Source organism: Etheostoma spectabile, unplaced genomic scaffold (assembly GCF_008692095.1).
Source record: "Etheostoma spectabile isolate EspeVRDwgs_2016 unplaced genomic scaffold, UIUC_Espe_1.0 scaffold00006200, whole genome shotgun sequence".
Taxonomy (NCBI): domain Eukaryota; kingdom Metazoa; phylum Chordata; class Actinopteri; order Perciformes; family Percidae; genus Etheostoma; species Etheostoma spectabile.
In genome coordinates, this window is record NW_022603340.1 from 26 (window position 1) to 15,862 (window position 15,837).

General features: G+C 39.7%; 1 pseudogene; it reads right to left on the minus strand.

Moving 5' to 3' along the window:
• Positions 1-267: 267 nt before the first annotated feature.
• On the minus strand, positions 268-4,257 carry LOC116677942 (eukaryotic peptide chain release factor subunit 1-like; annotated as a pseudogene).
• Between the last annotated feature and the right edge of the window lie 11,580 nt (positions 4,258-15,837).

Genomic DNA, 15,837 nt, shown 5'->3' on the forward strand with positions numbered 1-15,837 from the left:
GGGGGATTCATATATTATCTATTTATTGTTGTACGCTAGTGGTTTGTTTCCTAAGCACAAAATAAGTTAAAAATAACTGAGTTGTCTTTACTAGAGATTTTAGTTGATTCATTTAGTATTTTTGTTTGTTTGTATATATGTGCATTTGTCTGAAAATCAATTTTTTTGGCAACATTCCATTAATTCATTACTGATATATTACATAGTAAAAACTTATTGGTACTGTGTTTTTATCATAACACAAACTTATTGGTCAAACATGCTGACTGGCTGAGCTCGGTCTTGAAGTCGGCAGAGCCAGCAAGACCATTCCTGCCACATTAACTTTGTCGTTGGACACAAAGAGCTGGACAGCCGTCTCAGCCACCTTTCTCACATAGTTTGTCTCTTCTCTTCCATTCTCAGACAGCAAAACGCAGGGCAGACTGCCCTCCTCTGCCTGAAATAAAGAATAGGAACCTCCATCTTTAGAATGTTTCTTTCTCGGAAAACAAGAGCCACAGACTAATACACAGCAAAACTTAAGCAACAATCTAATGATCCTTGCTGTGCAGTTGAAAATATCAGGTTCATGTTTTGTGAGTATTGTGGGTCAGTACCGTGCTTCTTGGGTAGGTCCACATGTGAACTTGTGCAGACACCTCCCTGGTGTTGCCCTGCAGTGTGCCGAACAGCCCCCACTACCGTCGATCACAATAAAGCCAAACTACTGTCATCAGAGAGCAGGGCTGTCAATGCCTATGTTAGGGGAGAGTGATGGAAGAATGAAGTATGAGAATGTACCATAAATCCAGGGCAATATAGATACAAGAGAAGTTTATGTCTGTACAAGAAAGATATCTGTGCAGACAAAAAACAAACAGCTGTCACCTCGGTATGGAACTTATTGTCGCAGAGGTACAGGGAGGTGTTGATTGGCTTAAAAGGCTCAAAGTCGATATTGACTTTCTTCTCCTTGCCTTCCTCGGTCACAATGGTGCCACAGTACACGACCAAACCATTGGGTGGCACTGGCACGAGAGAAAGGTCAGAGGCCAATAGATTAGACAAACATTGGGTTTTTTGTACAGATGAATAACATGCACACAGTTTCTTAGGGGAGGTCAGCTTCATCAACATTTCTCAATATGTTATTCACATTTTGCACTCAAGGTTCAGAAAGGCTAGAACATGCCACAAAATACTCTAACAAAATGTCAATGTCCCTGGAATGTTTTCTATTATGATGTGATCTATGACCTGTATTGATAGGTACTAAACACTATTCTCTAATGCTTATAACACCTACTTTACATTTAATGGTACAACCGCCACATATTGTGCTAGTTCCACACTGCCGTCTCATGTATTAACTGGTAAGAAGCTGCAAGAGGTGCATATGTAAAAAATGTACACACTGACACATTACATTTATACAATTTACAGTTCAATCTTGATCTATTGTAACTTAAAACCTGTTTTATTTATAAATCAGGACTTCTGTTATTATTATTTATCAGCTTTTTCCACAGCATTTGAAATTATATCTTTCCATCATCAGTAACATATGACTACATTTCATTCATTCTGCCCAGCTGCCCATGAAAACAAAATCCCACATGGAAGCCAATAGGGTATTATGTGGGTTTTCATTGCAACACATACCCTTGTTGTAGAGTTTTAGTCTTTGCTGTACAGAGGTGATGGCTCCGAGAACAGAGAGCCTGTTGACTCGGCTCTTAATGTTGGAAGCGGTGCCGAACTCATCAGCCAACATCTTGGCCACTCTAGATATCTGGTCCTTGGGAGGGATGATCAGTGAGATCATACTGGTGCCATTACTAGAAGACAGAGGATTTAATGTAAACATTTAGGCATCAGGGATGGAACAGTTCAAATAAAAAAATCTATATGGTCCACTAGTCACAGTTTCAATATGATGCTGCATTTAGGAAGCCATAACGTAGGAAGAGTAACTGCTTCTTCCAGCAGCATGTAAACAGGCTTTCCATGCAAATTCAGACAGGCCAATCAAATTCAACTGAGAATGGGTGTAAATGATATGCAGTCATAGAGGACGTTTGATTTCAGCATATGATTAAAGTACTTAAGCCGCACTATACTATTCCCTCTTGCGGACACTTTAGCAACGCAGTAAATCTTACTGTGTTTTTTTAAATGAAAATAGAATGAATAGAGCAGTATTGTTTTGAAAATAGTGTACAATGTGTGTTTGGGTTATGTTGCACTTAGTGTTTTTTCTTTTAATAACACTAATTTTGTTTAAGGCAAACAGTTTTGTAATTGGCAATGCCCTTCTCCAAATAACATACTAAACTGAACAGAAACCGTGACATGAACCGACCGTGAATTTTGTAACCATTTCACCCCCTATTAGGCTTACATACCCAAAAGATGCAATGCGATGCAGTGTCAACTCACTATAAACATTACTGTTTATCATTTCAACAGTGTAACAGAATAAACACAACAACATAATTCATACCAATACCATAGGTGTTATACACACTAGCTATATTCAACATTCATTACTTTGAACTGCAACTTTGACCTGTTCATTTATTACCTTCAAGTTAACACCAATGCCTCTTGTTTTGTAAACAAGCAACCTACCCATGCAAAGTATCACCTTGACAAGGTCTGACAGGTTAATACTTTTAGTTACATAGTAAACAATATCTGCCCTTGAAGGGATGACTGTTCAGTTCCACTGCTCCACATTCTCTCTCTCTCTCCATTCACTGCCAGTCAAAAGACAAAGGATACCAATACAGGCTGACACTGCACACCCACACGGGAGCAGGTAGCAGCGGCTGGATGAATATAGGGCAAACGGTCAACTGTGTGTGACATGGCAGACGGTGGAGTACAGGACAACAGATTCTGCGCAACACTGGACGGAAAGCTGTCGCAGAGCAAGCTACAAGCAATTGTAGTAACACCCACATTTGGTGTTTGATCATTCAAAAGGCCACAATGTACCAACCAACTGGAATTCTTTTCAACTGACCATTTGTGGCCAGTAAATCTGAAGCGTAACGCAGAATAGCCCGCCTGCCATGAGGTAACTAACTTAGTGGACTCTTAGGGGAAATAAGAGGCTCTGCCATGTGCTCTACATATAAAAAGGCACTAGTGGAACTAGTATATCGAGCATGTGGAAGTCCAACTGTAAGCTAACCGACCTCCCTCTCTCAACGTGCTTTCTTGTTTAAGACACCCATGGCGGCCTCATTCCAGATATGACGTCTATTAGCAACATAGCTAACACTACCGTTGGTAGCTTCGTACGCTTTGAGGCAACATTCTCCGCAATGTCATCCATGACAGAGACATATTGAAAAATACATTCTTCCATATTAACCTCCAGATAGGCTAAAGGCGACAGCTAGCAATTAGCAAGCAAAGGCTATGGTAAGCTAAGTTAGCTATGCGCTAAGCTAACCACTCCCAAATTCGGCCCCACTTATCCGATCTCCAGCTGTTGTGACGGTCAACATTCACACCGTCACCTTGTACAGGTGGCCCCGCCACTGAACTGACTCACAGTTCAAATCGATCACTTACCCACGGGCAGCTTCCAAACTTTTGATCAGCTTCTTGATTTTCCATATCTCCACGTTCCTGTCCGCCGCGCTGGGGTCGTCCGCCATCTTTCTGCTGTAATCTGTTCAGCACCTGAAAAGACGTGAAAAAAGAAGAGTAATAACAGTTATGCGGTAAACCGGCAAGTAAAGAGATTGGCCGATAGTCACAATCTTATTAGGCTGGCAAAATCTGTGTCCTAACCAGCTGCTCTAGGTAGCTCTCTAACCTAGTGGCGCGGTGTCCGTTAGGCGCCTGACCAGTTAGCTACGTTACTGGAAGCTGGGCTGGCCGTGAGGGAGAGACTCTAACCGGGCTGTCTCTCTCAGTAGAGTGCGCGGAGAATAACAGGCCTACAGTCTGCCAGGCCCTAGCGTCCACCCTGTTCTTATCTAACACGACCTACTTTCTACCCTAACTTTACTCCTGGAAACCAACTGTCAGCTTTTCAGATGTTGAGTATAGGTCAGCATAAACGGAGCCGGTACAGTACCTGCCTCGGACAACGCCGCTCCGCTCCGCTATCTGTGTATCCGTTGCGCTACGTCGAGTCGGTAGTCCGAGGAGTGACGTTGCCTTCCCGACCGGTTTCTCTCCTACACACGCTGCGCGTGGTGCTAACGACTGTGCTCACATGTGGGAGGTGGTTTGAATTGTAGCGTTCACTTCCTGGAAACCACATAGTAACCAATAACAGCTCTTGACTAGTACGTCAATCATAAAAATCGAAGCAACAATTGGACAAAAGCTAATAACATCTTTTTTTTCTTCTTTTTTTTTTACTGTTGCTTCTATAAGAGTTTGTACTAAACAGCTATTGGTGCCTTTGTATTACATTGTCTGTTAGCCTACTTATTGTATGAGAGCTGTCCATTTAGCCGATTGTGAAATGTGACATCTGCAGGCCACTAAACAGGTTTGCCAGATAACTCTAGGCTAGAAGAGAGCCGGGACAGTTGAAACACATTTTAATTAAACGTAATTTACAGAGCGATCATATCGCACTGAAAGCTAACATTTTGTCAGTAGCAACCTAACCCTGTTCTGTCATTTTCAGCTTTGAACAAAACCGTTCAGGATGTATTACAGCAGAAGAGGGACGTGCGTAATGTGTCATCTGTCCCTCCTGGACGGGACGAATGAAACAGCATGCGGGGACGAACGAAATATATACACTTCCCACGACTTTAATATTTTACTGAATTTCATGAACGGTACTTCCAAAAGGTGTTAATATAGATTGTTGCAAGGCGTCTTTGTGAAAGTCTGTTAACTCATTGCCGTCATCGTGAAGCGTGTATAAAGCGGTAATTGAAATATTATGTAGGCCTACTGTGGACGAATCTGCCATTTGAATCGCTAGAACGGTAGGTTTTCCATTTATATCATTTTTTTTTATCGAGGAAAATGTTGTTTCACTAGGTTTTTACGTGGGTTAGACCACAGTAAAGGATAGTAGGATAACAAGGGAAAACTCGATTCCCCCCCACCTGGGGGGCCCAAATATATTTTCATCTTTCTAAAACTGCTTTTCCATGTCTCGCCTGCATAAATGATTGTAAAAACACAGATAATTGTGCATTTACTTAAATACATGGAGTTACAGCCAGGTCGGGGACAAAACAGCTTTCCCTGACATGCCTATCGCCTGTTTATCTTTCCATGTAAACAAACCTGCAATATTAAGTCTGGGATTGAGGAGAACACTGAATGGTCTACTGAATAAGCATGTAGTTAAACCTTTACATTAAAAACACTCATTAATAATCGTAACAACATGTAATGTAATGTAATTCGACCATCAAACTCGTTTATCGGCTGCAACGCCGTGATAAAAAGAAATAGCAGGAAGATGTTTGGCTGATAGAAGGAGGTTAACATGCTCTATTTTTCACTCTATCTTTTGACCTAAAGAAATCTGTCTAGCATCATTGCACTCGGACAAAACTGGAATGTTTCATTCGCCCCGCGTTGCAATTGTCCCAGCTCTCCCCTACATCAACTGTTCAATTGTTTCATATCCTTACACATTTTCTCTGACAAATTACATTTTCTGAATGTGCTGTGGAGGCAAATTTCACATGTTGTTAAAGAACATTATTATAGACCTAATCTTCAGGTTTTACTTGTCAAAATACAGAACCAAGATTTTTTTTTTTTAGGTTTTCAAAACTGAATTCCACCCACCTACTGTCCACAACTATTTTGTGATGAGGTGTCTTGAATGTTTCCTTTGTATATTCAAGTCAGCAGGGATCAGCCATCCTTTTAAGGCTATGAGTGTTGTGGCAATGTGGCTTCCAAACGGCTGAGTGGGCTCTTTCAAGCCAGAGAAAGGTTAGCTGACTAGTGTGCCTGGTGGTATAGAAGGCTTTAAAGAAAATGGATAACAATGAAGAAATCTAGCAGTGTGCTTCAAGCCAGGAAACTCAGTAATCTCATTATCTTATTTTGTTGAGGTTGATGATGGAGATGCATATTATTGGGTGGGATGCTGAGTGAGCTATGTGTAAGCACAAGATTGCAGTGTGAGGAGGGTGTAAGTATAGTTTGGTTCTGATTAGGGTTATAGGTTGCTCTGCGACACAACAATTAACTGCTGAGCCTTCTGCAGATATAGTGGGTCATATTTCGTGAAATATAATGGTTTGTCCTTTTTACTCTTAGAATATTTTATCTTTAATGATATTTGGTTCTTTTTATAGGAGAAAAAGAAATGGTGTTAAAACTTTACCAACCAGTTTGAACTCAGTCAGAACAGAACACAAATTTGATGTGACAAAAATAGTTTTATCGAAAAAGTTTCTGTTCACTGTTAATACTACATCTGGGTTTTTTATGTGTATGCTACACATATGTTATGTTGTATGTTGCAGTTTTAATCTCATCCATCTTTGGACACCTGCTTTTTAGAAAGATTAAGAAGCAAATGTGGATGACATTTTTTGCATACGTTTATCCCCCTCTTTGTAAATAACTCTCAGGGGAGTGAAGTACAATCCCTCTGAACATCAAAAAGCCTAGTATATTATAATCAACAAGTTGGCCTTGATGTCTGAATCTGTCACTTTTCCCGATATGTTTCCATTGTCACAATTTCATTCCACGTAGCTATGTTTGAAGGATATGTTTACCAGAACATGCTGGCAGTGAGAGCCAGCAGCAGTAGCAAAAAGTCAAACATGTATGAGGACAATACAGTAGTTTGGGATACTTCCCTTTTCAACATCTACACAGAAGCACCTGCATATTTTCTTTTACATGGACCAGTGGAAGATGTGGCTTATACACATTTACACCACGAGATGGCAGCATTGGTTTAAAGGAGAAACAAATGGTTTCTTCAGTATCTGACTTGTTTTCATTAGTTGATGAAGGAGCATCATATCCCTGGTGTTTTTTTTATTATATTTTTTGCATTGCTCAATGGGACACTCAAGTCAGTTCTTGTTGTGTATTTATTCTACTAATTGTGGCGTGCAGTTTGTTAGTCTTCATTAGGTTGCCATATGCTTGATATTAGTCAGTGCCTTTAGTGAGTTGTGATTGTTTCTATCGGAACAAACATCTGTTTGTGCATGAAGCTACAAACTCAAGGATTATCTTTGTGGGATTACCCATCTCTGATGAACTGGGGAGTAGGAGGAGGTGGGTGGAGCTTGTGTCTGGATCTGACACATACAGGATAGCTACATCATTGAGAAAAGTGATATTGCAGTTTGTGCAACTGATTGCCCCCAAAATTGTCCAGCACTGACATCAGCACCAATTCATCACCATCTGTCGACTATCAGAGCTGTAATGATCTGTCGCTTGGAAATGGATGGTGCTTGCTGTGCTGTGGCTGAGAGCTGTCCTGGCCAGGGCCGCTATTTCTCATTTCACCTAGTCGTCACACATGAGCATTCAGATGAGCAGAGAAGGTTGACAGGTTGTTGAACACTCACCATTTTAGCTAAATAAGACACTATTTCCTATTACAGCAGCAATAAGTACAATCCGCATAAGAGTTTATATCAGGGCTTTTTAGCCCGGATTTTAGGTGTGAAATATTCTCATGATCCCAGCAGTTAGAGTTGTTAAGTTTTTGTGAAAATCTGATCAAGTAATGATTTATAATTCCGTTTTCAGGAGTGCTGAAAGAGCTTCAAATATACAATGAAACTATAACACTGATAGTGTTTTTCAGATAAAAATATAGCAGATAGTTATCAAGAAGAACATTTAAATGATCCCATCTTAACATGTATCTACAATTTAACAATTTAATACAAACCACATACTCAGATATTTTATTAAACTCAGGTTTTTGATGCACCCATACATTGAATGTTTTGCTTTTGTATTGATGCTTTTACATTCTGTTTCATACCCTGACCAGAAAAGATACTACTTTATTAAACTGTATTTTATTTATTTTTAATAGCAAATAAAATAACTTGAACATTGTGACACTACTTATGCCCTATGTAGGTAATAATGTCATACTAGGAGTGACTAATACATTTTTGTTGTCATAGTGGCCATAGGAAGGAAGCATTCTGTGTGTGTGTGTGTGTGCTGTGTACATAGGTATTCATGTGCGGGTGTTATGGAGAGTGCGACCAAAAACAGATGCCACCATGCAGGTTCACAGGGCTCTATTTCCCATGCATCTGTGACCATCTGCTTAAGTAGAGTTGAAGGGAGATAGGGATGAGTGAAGGTGGGACTCTCAGGGGTATTCAAGGACACAGTCTTGCATGTCATCACGGAGAAATGCGATTGGGGTAGAAAGACATAGGACTGAGGATGCATCCAATCAGACACTTCCATAAAGAGGCAGGTGGTTACATAATCAGAGATACATAAACACATTGACATGGAAGTTGTAAAACATCGTGCCTGCGTATCAGAGAGAGCATCCTTCTGGACATGTAAAAGTTAGTCAAAAACTAATAACTAAAAAGACATTCAACAAATCAAAACTCTGTGATACCTGTTTCCCCTGACTCTTGCTGTAACTGACTTGTTAAAGCTTTAATGCTTACCCTTATATAAAAACTTTATTTGCCCCTCAGTGTGTGCAGTGCTGCTCTCGATACAGACAAGGAAGGGAATTAAGCAGCACACATTCTCAGCTGACTAGCTAATCTGTGACTCAGGCTCTCTTTGTCTGTCATCCCCAGTGAAAAGAGGATCATAATCATCAGCATTTCAATAGCTTGCTTATGACTTAAACCATCTTTCTTAGGACGTGCTGTAATGGTATGAGAATGTACAACTGTTGGTGTCTGTCAGCTGTCTGCTGCACCACTGAGCTTTCGGTTCTAGGACAAGTGCAACAATTTGGGATTGCAGCAGCAGCAGGGGTGTTTGGGTGCAAGTATGTTTCTTTGTGTGCAAATCTTAGAGTTGACATTCCTGTCACATCTCTGGCTCTCTCACTACTGTCCACAGGGGCACAAGAAGATTTACAGATCTGCGTCCTAAAATTAAGTGATTAATCAGGAATGGAGAGTCAAGGTTGTCATAAATATAAATGAGGTCTTTTGAGGCATAGTGCGAGACACGCTTCATGTCCACATGGCGAAGGCTATTAGGAGTTTATCAGTGCAATGGATTAAGACCAATAACCTCAATCTAGAGGCCAAGACACACAGTCAATCTTAATGATGCATTGGAAAGGGGTTAAACCCAAAGGTAATATGGACCAGCAGGCCTGCCTACACCACTCACTGCCCCAAGGCATAATCCAATTGTCTTTCACGCCTCAGGAAGCGAGGAGTTCAGTGTATTTTACAGTTTGTTTAAAACTGTTCTGCAGACTACTAATATGAAAATAAAGCAGAATTCCTTGAGCAAACAATGTGCTACCTTTCAATTTTAGACTGAAAGATAGTGCTGTTTTGATGTTAACACCTCTAGTTGATAAAGCCTGGATGCCACACATCACTCCCCAAGGAGAGATGACCAGATGCTCCCATCAATCTCAAATCTTCCCCCCAGCCTGATTGTATGTCCTCTTTGCCAGCAATGTATACTGGAGAAACAGCATGAATGTATACATACATTTGGACATGTAAAAAAACCACATACTATATGTGTATGCAAAAACTTACCAAATGCAGCTGTTCTGGGATATCTGTTCCGTCACACCTGCCACACATATAAACAATCCATTTCTACATCTGATGGCTACATTACTTTGGCACAATAAGCAAAGATGGAAAATTAACAGAATCAAAGTCACGCCGAACTTATTGTTAGTTTTCTGTTGTTTTTAGATAAATCTATACCATTTACTGGGGTGGTATCTCTGGGCACCAGAGATGCTGAGGTCTTGGTCGTCACTCCTAGGGAAACCAAGTTTTCATACTAGTGAGACCAGTACATTTATTTTTATTTTATTTAGGTTTATTTGATTCATAAAAAAAAAAACTGAATGCAAACACAAAATTTCAAGTCCTGACTGAAAAGGAGCAGAAAGAAGATTATTTAGTAATTTAATCTGCCCCTCTTTCACAAAACATACATTAACAAAACAAATGTAAATGCAAGTAGACTCATGCAGTGCAGCTTTAAACTAGTATGAAATCATAATTTGGAAGCCACTACCATGACAACCTCATAGATAGACAGATAGGAAAAGAAAGATGGGAAAAGGGGATGAAACGGGAGAAAGATGGTGGAAAATTGATTATCTTCGAGCTGCATTAATCACATTGACTACAGAAAAGGCATTACCAGTACAATGGATTTAATACAGCGTATTAAATGAAGACAAAGGCGTGTCCGGTGAAGCGGGCTTACTTTGAGGGATGATGATTTGAAGGACCAGAAGTCGATACCATTTGGATGACTTGCATACATCCCAAAGTGAAATTATTTGTAAAAGTAAAAACTCTCCCAAATGCATTACTCAAAATTAACCTATACACGTATAATTGTGTGGGCTGTGGAATGTATTAATGTATTCTTAAAATTATTTCACATAAGGAATGTGCTCAAGTCAATGTATGCAACCTATGTATGTGTGTGTGTGTGTGTGTGTGCGCTTGCGCTCTGGTGAATAAGTGTAATTTGCTAAATATGTGTGTCTGCTGCTGGCACATGTAGACGACTGTTGCTGAAATGAGGACACTGAACAGACAGCATGAGACAGGGAGACTCATTTATTCAGACACACATTGTGGAACTGTCACAGTGAAACCAAAAACTTTTCAGCTCATAATATTACTAATTTAATTAATAGAACAAAAAACCCTTGCAAATGTGGCCATTTGGTACACCGTTTGTAAAAGACAAACCTGTAAAATGTTTTTGTGTTTGTGTTTATCATTGTGAATGTTTACATCTGTGTGTGCCCATAGCCCGGAAGAAGCACCTCATAGCCAAAGCCTAAGACAATAGCCAGGCAGGATATCATAGCTCACTGACAACATCCGGAGAGGGCAACAGAGAAGACCAGTCTGACTGTGAAGCAGTATTTTCCTGCTTGAGTAATAGATTTATTTAGCGCTGTTATGCAAAGCATTTTACAACTCAGCAGCGCAAACCCTAACCATTCAGAGGATTCTGGGATCCATTGTCTTGCTCACCCCCACAATTAGTTGATGACCCACTCTACCGGCTGAGCCACAACTGAGTAATTCAACTCAGTGTATGATGGAAATACTGAGCCAAATGGGTTTGCTTTCAGCAGACACATCACTTCATATTAAAGCTCACAACAAACTAAAGATAGCGCTTTACATTCTACAATACAATGGGTTTTACAACTGGTACTTCTAAGATATGTTGGTAAGATATAATACAGACAAATGATATGATAAATATTCTTTGAGCAGACTCCAGAGAGAGACTTGAACTTGCTTAGATAAACTCACAGGCAACGAGCATCAGAATTCTTCAAACAATAATTGTTACTCTTTCAGATTCTTATCTTGCAAAGCCGACAGGTAAACCCTGTTTCTGTTATTTCCCATTGGGTCCGTGTAAATACTTTTTTCAAAGAGGTCAAATTTAATGGCAGACTGTCTTGTTTATAAGGATTTTAGTCAGACCATGACTTGGTTGAAAAAGCTAGTTTTTTTATTGGATTCACTTGTTTCACAATGTAATAAAAGAAGCAATATTGGACTGTTCTATGTGTCATGCAATCAGCATTTTGATATTTTCCCACTCTGAACTTGGGAGAAAGGGAAGAAGGCCATATCGCTGTGATCGCTGCGATGGACCAAAGCAGTAACAAAGTCACCTTCACCTGGCCATCCAAATTCCAGTAGCAGTGAATAAATGCATCTCAAATCTTTCTGTTTCTTAGACCTTCTCCATCATTCAAGAACCCCAATATGGAAAACATCTCAAAGCCTAAGTGAGACAGTGGTGCATCAAAATGTAGAACCCCAAAATGAGCCCAGTGGTGAAACACAGAAGAGAGTGCATACAGTAGCTAATATTTCTGGTTGCACAAACTGGGACCAGAGGATCCAACTATGACAAACAGTCACAGAGAGGAAAGAGACAACAGAATGAGGGGAAATATCTGAACAAATAAATGGCAGATAGAGAAAACGTGACAGAAAAAAGGAAGTCCATGTCACATCACACTCAGGTTTCAGCAGAGTTGAGAGCTAAGAGACAGCAGTAGGCTGTAAGCTAATTATTAAAGGCTTTTTTTTGCAAAGCAGTGTGCCTTGGTAATTGTAAGTTATGTTACTGATCACAAACCTAAGTACACATCCTATATGTCCTTGGATCCAAAGAGCACCTGTATTTTGATGCACGCGTTAGTGAAGTAGCACTCTTCAGCACTGACATTTGCTCTCTCTATAGACAGCAGTTACTGTTGGATAATAAAAGAGTCTGTTCTGCTGATTTTTAAAAGTTATAACGGTTGATCTAGAGGGCACATGAGGGTCACTCCAGAAACATTAAGGAAAAAAAACAAAAATCATTATCAAAGCAAAAACATGGATTAAAGCCAAGGTAAAATGAGACACTAGGCACATTTAACAAATGTCTGCTGGTCCTCAAAGGTCCACAATATCTTATCACTTTGATACCACCACAATTGGTAAGACAAATGTTTTCGGAAGAGCCATACAAAATATTCAACTTTTGATACAGTTATTTAGAATGTGTACATTTAGAACTCTTCCCAAATAGAGTCCAATCATCACCTGAAAGGAAGATTATTAAGTTTTGTGGACTGACTTAAATGGATTCAAGTGTGTGCTGAGAGAACAGAGGTCCCTACTTGGCTAAGGCAGAGTAGATGGGGCAAAGCTACCGAACACATCCAGTTTCATCCTCCCCCGCCAGGTCTTTATCACCCTCAATAGCTCCTCTGGGTGTATTGCTGTTTCTGTTTGCTTGCTCATTCTGTGATGACTCCTTCTCTTGGTCAACAAAGAGAATTACCTCGCCCTGGCTGCTAAAACCCCCAGATGTGTCCTGCTCCTCATCTGCTGAGAGACAACAAACTAACAAATAGGCTGGCAGATTCCCTTTAGTTGTTTGGTGTGTTTTGTGTTATAGTCAATATTAACCCATCATCATCTCGGGGGGAAACAGATACAAGAGTTTAAGCTCAGAGGTAAATAGTACACACACACACACACACACATACACACACACCCCAAAGTAAATGGCTAGCAGCGAAAAGTTAATCTAATAAGCCAAAGACACCCAGATTTGTTTTAATCAGTTGACAGACCGAACTATGGCAAAAAGTGAGTCAACATTGGACATGAATTAAGCAGGTGTGTAGTAGGATTGAACTCCCTTCAGGATATTCATTCCTGTTGCTTTGACTGGATGTGCAAGCAATGTTAGAAAAAATGTTTGCTAATTTGCTTCCATCTTGATGAGTTAATGTACAGAACTGTTGTACGTAGTCTTGTTCCTGTGAGTTTGTTTTGGAGTCTTTGATGCCCTCTAGTGGTCAACAGATGCACAGGGGACCATTACATCATCAGTGTTCTCTGTGCCACCCACACATCGCTCGGTGATGTTCCTCTAAAAGACAATACAATTGCAACTGTGATGTTCACTATGTTTCAGTATAATGTTTATAGAAGTTATGTAGGCTGTCTGCAGCAGTCCAGATTACACAAGCAGAAAGATATGACACCTGGATCAAAAAAATTACTCTGAAAGACAGGAGAATCCCCAGGTTGGATGTATGGGGTAATTTTTATGCATAGGAAAGGGGCTGCAGGCATTTGTATATTTGATTGTAATAGGGATTATTGTACATTTGAATAATACATCACATCATTTGATAATACACAAAAACAAATATGACACACATAAACACATTTTTTTCAGTTTTATAATCTGTGCTAAAGTCAGTGTTGTAGTCTTGTGGTTGTGGTTGTAGTACAACAGCTGGGGTTGCATTGTTGTCTGGAGTCATTCAGTTCTTTCACAGCAAAAACAGAATAGAGAAACAAAACCTGAATGAGGAATGTTAGCCCAGTAAAGCCTGCCTACTTTAAGACTGCCATTCACCTTTAACAATATTTAGACATTTATACACTAAGGCCATTGATTGTTTTCAATAAGAGTATAATGCTCAGTAATAAAAGACTGGCGGATGAAACCTGTGTTAATGATATCCAGTGTGCAGGAGTTGCTGATTCCTTTATATCTAAGAAAATAAAATGAACTGACTTGACCTGCTGGACCTTTCCTTTCGAGTCTGGATCATATGTCTCTTGCTTTGGCAAGGCAATCCTACAATGACAGAAAGATACAGCTTAACAAAACACAGTTGTATCAACAAAAACAAAGACATTTTGATTTTCACTCTGCTGCTTGTCTACCTCCTTTGTCCTTTCCATACTTTTGCCATTTAAAGTATTGATTTAAACCACCATCTCCCTCTTGAAATTGTCTGTCAAAAAACCTGTCCTTATCTATTCTGTTTCATTCCTGCCTGTTTCCTCTTTCCATGTTTTACCTGTTTACCTTTCCCAATAATTCTTTCTGCATCAGGCAACAGGAGGCAGTACAACCACTTACGTTGTCATCACTTTCTCTACAACTCCAGCCTTATTTTTGGACAGTTTTAGGATTCGGAAATTTGTACAAGTCATATTTTTGGCACCACCATGCCTGCAAACTTCACTTTGTTCACCGTCAACAGACAGAGAGAGATATGTGCTTGTGTGTGTATTCATTTTCATGAATGACAATATCCTGAAAATCATGATCTTACTTACATCTGGCCAGCATCAGACTAATCCTCCAAAAGTATTTACATAGCCTACACCTGCAGAAGAAATACATTAATTAAACAAATTACATAAACACAAAAGTACCATTGTTATGCAGATGACATACAAATGATTGTCCTGTTAAAAAACAGTAAAGAAAGCAGTTTTCACCAGCTATCTGCCACACAAAAAATGTTGGATGCCAAAACCTTCTCCAGCTAAATGAAAACAAATCGGAAATCCTTCTTTTTGGTCCTCCAAAGTCTATTCCAATTTAACAAAAACACTTCAGTTTTTCCTTTCAACCCCAACCCCAGTCTGATGGCACATTCAATTTAAATGTTCTGGTGTCCCAATTTAAAAAGGCTTCTCTGTCAAGTGACCTTTTAGCCTTCCCCTTTCCCTAAATAAAACAAATAATTTTCACCACCACACTTGGCATCAAGTGCAAACAAGAAATAGAAACAAGATGAACAGTGGAGGGCAGTAATGCAAAATAAATTGTATGCTGTTATTACAATAAAGTTCCCCCTGCCACATTTAAGTAAAAGTTTTCCATTCCAATGTTCCCTGGTAACAAGTGGTATCTCAATTTATGGTCTTGTTATTTTATCACTAATCCCGTATATTTTATCGAGGGTCCACTCAAAGCTGAGAGTGACTCAGAAAAGTGGAGAAAGGTTAAGTGGGAGAAACTGGTACAAAGCCCTACACACGCACACACACACGCACACACCCACACACACACACACACACCACACACACACACACACACACACACACACACACACACAGATGAACAGAGAGGAAAAATAAACACACATTTTCTTCCTTTCCTTTTCATTTTACATAAACTCTCTTTTCTACCCAACACAGAAAACATGATCTGTCTTGACTGTTACCATAGGAACGCAATCTGATAATTATATCTGACCTGCATACTTGTTTTGTGTGTGTGAGAGTCTCTTTGATTGGCAGCACTAATTAATAAACAAAGATGACATGTGAAGAAAACACAGTAGTCACTCCGGGTACGCAGTGATTGATG